Source organism: Stegodyphus dumicola, chromosome 3, assembly GCF_044657685.1.
Source record: "Stegodyphus dumicola isolate Sdum_Otavi_A_Nest chromosome 3, ASM4465768v1".
NCBI lineage: Eukaryota > Metazoa > Arthropoda > Arachnida > Araneae > Eresidae > Stegodyphus > Stegodyphus dumicola.
The window spans coordinates 137614376-137618021 of record NC_140770.1 but is presented as its reverse complement, the minus strand read 5'-3'; the positions used below and the strand labels follow the sequence as shown (position 1 = coordinate 137618021).

At 34.9% G+C, this 3646-nt stretch overlaps 2 non-coding genes across 2 annotated transcripts; both read left to right on the top strand.

Annotated features, from left to right (window-relative positions):
- Positions 1 to 2822: 2822 nt before the first annotated feature.
- TRNAI-AAU (transfer RNA isoleucine (anticodon AAU)) lies at positions 2823 to 2896 on the top strand. Its single transcript has one exon. It is a non-coding gene; the product is annotated as a tRNA-Ile (tRNA).
- A 71-nt stretch (positions 2897 to 2967) lies between these two features.
- On the top strand, positions 2968 to 3041 carry TRNAI-AAU (transfer RNA isoleucine (anticodon AAU)). The gene has a single exon. It is a non-coding gene; the product is annotated as a tRNA-Ile (tRNA).
- The last annotated feature ends 605 nt before the right edge of the window (positions 3042 to 3646 follow it).

Here is a 3646-nt window from a genome sequence, read left to right as displayed (position 1 = left end):
GTTAAAATCGTTTATAGCTCATAAATTTGAATTCAGCATGTAGCTAAATTATATGAAAACAGAATGACTTCAGGTATATAATTTGTAATTATGAAAGGGCGAACATACGTAAGAATTACAATTTTAGTATTATTACAAGTCACAGAAATTTCTGCAATAAAACAAATTAATAAAATGGATCTGTTTTCCATACGTAAAATACTCAAAGGATTATAAAACATACGTGTATTAAGTGAATGCATGTAAGTAAATTCCGTTAAATGAAAATTGTTAAAAAATTAAAATAAAAATGTTAAGTATATGTGGTCTACATCTATAATAAATATACGTATATCTGTGTCTGTGGGTACGCATATTCCAAAGAGTTCTTGACCGGACTTTATTTTCGCATGTGTTGATCACTAATTCTTACAGGTTATAAAAATATTTTAAATGATGCCGATATTCATGTTTTGGTACTTTTCAATTTAAAAAAGAGGGCCCACCAGCGGCCGAGCGGTAAAGTCGCTGAACACTGGTAGTTCGGTCCGAGGTTCGAATCCCGCAAACGGGCTGGCTGCATGGGCGTTTTCGTGGTTTTCCCCATGTGTAACGTGTATACGAGCCAGTTACCCCTAGAAAGTCCTCCACGAAGGCATCCCTCCCTTTAGGCAGATAGCCCTCGAGGCTTGCCATAATCACACATACACAATTTTAAAAAGAATAAATTTTGTTTAAATTATGAAATTTACCTTTTGCAGCATTCCCTCAATTCCTAGACATACACTTCAGGGAAATTTATATTCATTGTTAAACATAAAAAAGCAAAATGTGTGGCTTCCCTACAACAAAAATTGACCGAAACATTTCGTTTTGACGTTGAAAATGTACACAAATAAAAGAGCAAAATCTTTGTTTTTGCCTGAAAAATTGAAGCCTGAAAGTGTTTTTTCGAAAAAGATCTTATTCGGAAAGCTTATAAAATTCGTTTTCTAGGAAACATTGTCAGTTTTGGCGGATAGCTAACTCGTACCTTTATTTGCATACATCAAAAGTGAAAAACTTTCCTAATTTTAAAACATTCTAAACATATATATATATAATTTCATAAAGCCTCATTTCGTAGAGTGTCTATATAGGGTAATTTCATAAAAATATTCAGTTTTTTTAATTAGACATGTCATGATTTAAATGCACTTTTATTTAAATCATTCGGATTAAAAAGTAGCAAAATATTCTTATGACCTGCATTTATTGACTAAAATCGTTTAGTTTGTTACTGAATATTAAATTTTAAAGATAAATATCGTATGTTTTACTGAATGCCAACAAGCTGGGACTTGGAAGATAAAAATATTTTATTTCAGACGGTGGCAACTCATTGCTTTTAAATAACAGAGCTCGTTGATTAAAACTGTAAATTTTGTCAAATGAGGACCGTCTCATGAGCTGGAGATAAAAGTGTTTTATTTCCAATAGTGTTGTCACTGCTCGCTTCCAAATTGCTGAGTTTATTAATCAAAAATTCATTAAATTTGGGCTTCCAGTACACACGTTCCTGCTCGGAGCTACATGTATGATATTAAAAAATTCGGTGCCTCTAAACACCATCCTGTGCAAAAATAAAGACCGCGTAAGGGCCACGTTCTTTTAAATAACTCAGTTTGTTAATAAATTCATTGTTTAAATTTCATTTAAAATTATAGGCTCACCAGTGGCCGAGCGGTAAAGTCGCTGAACACTGGTAGTTCGGTCTGAGGTTCGAATCCCGCGAACGGGCTGGCTGCATGGGTGTTTTCGTGGTTTTCTCCATGTGTAACATGCATACGAGCCAGTTTCCCTTAGAAAGTCCTCCACGAAGGCATCCCTCCCCTTAGGCAGATAGCCCTAGTGTGCTTTGCCATAATTAAATACACCACACCATTTAAAATTATATTCCTTTCAGAATAGCAGCATCACCTAAAATCGGTATTTACCACATTGCTTGAATGACAAATTAAAAATTTTATGCTCGGTGAAAGGGCAGCACTTTTAGAAATGTCAGTTTGTCAAGCCTTGCCAGTCTAAGGTAATAATATGTTGTAAAGACTAAGGGCCCTAGTCTGGACACCGTCGAGATGGAAGAACGGGTCGTTTTTTGCGATCTACTCGACGGAGAGCGAGTCTGGTGTCATCGTCTCAATCATTACAGAGATCGACGCGTCGGAAATTTTTCCGTCAGTTGGACAGCTGCCGTTTAAGTTTCTGACTGTCGTTTTAGAGCTAAAGTGAGGGCGGCGGCTAGCTTCTGGAAATGTACTTAATGGATATTTTAATTTCTTAAGATTTGTGAAAAACTCAAATATTTCGCTATAGAAATAACGCATTTGTTGTGTAGACTTTCTTAACAGAAAATATACTACTTGAATATATGGATAACAAAACAGTTAACAATATTGAAGGATTATGCATTATGGTAAGTGACTGCATTTCGCAAATTTTTTTACATTTACGTATATTACCGTACTTAAACAGAAATTGTTGCCGCACTATAATTAATTAATAGGGTATGATATAAGTGGTACTTTAATTTATGAAATATTTAACGAAAGTCAGAAAACTACTTTTGAACTTTTGACATCTTTTATTAGTTAAAAATAGACTTTGAGTATTTATGGTTTTGTGTTAAGGGTAATAGTTTTTAACTCGCATAAATAAAATACAAAAAAGTAAATGAATAAATACTTGTCTTCCAGATTACAGAAATAAAATTTAACCCATTCATAACCTAACCACTCTTCTACACAAAAGATTTCCCTTAGAAGAACATAAATAAGATCTGAATTTGCTTTAGGTTTGCTGTTGGCCCGTTAGCTCAGTTGGGGAGAGCGTCGTGCTAATAACGCGAAGATCGTGGGTTCAATCCCTTCACGGGCCAGTGGCTTTCATTTTCTTTCTGCGAACTTTTTTGTTTGTGAATATATTTCTCAGTCTATCAAAAGAAGCAGTGGCCCGTTAGCTCAGTTGGTTAGAGCGTCGTGCTAATAACGCGAAGGTTGTGGGTTCAATCCCCCTACGGGCCTGTGGCTTTCATTTTCTTTCTGCGAGCTTTTTTGTTTGTGAATATATTTCTCAGTCTATCAGAAGAAGTCCTGGCCCGTTAGCTCAGGTGGTTAGAGCGTCGTGTTAATAAGGTGAAGGTCGTGGGTTCGATACCCCCCCCGGGCCAGTGATTCTCGTTATTTCCATACGAGTGTTTTTAATTCTGAATATGTTTCTCAGTGTGTCAAAAATTATAAGTAAGAAGAATTTGCTTTACAAGACGAGAAACCTTTAGTAAAACTTAAAAACTAAAAATATGCATTCCCGATCTATCTTAATGTTACCTTTGAGAAAGAATTTTATGCACAGTGCAGTAAATTATCGGTTTATGGTTATTTAGATAAAATTTTGTACCTAACTCTGTAAGCTAGCCCATTTTTAATTCCTGTCCTCGATTCTCAGACGAATTGCATTTCTGCCAGAATTTTTCTTTTTGTTATTGTTTCATCTAAACGCCTTTACCTCTAGAAATAGAGACGAAAAAATTTATCCAAATAGTCTTTGTTTTACTCCGACAATTCTATATCTCAACATGGAGCAATTTTAATAATTTTAATTAACTGTATTCAAGTATCATTATCACCAT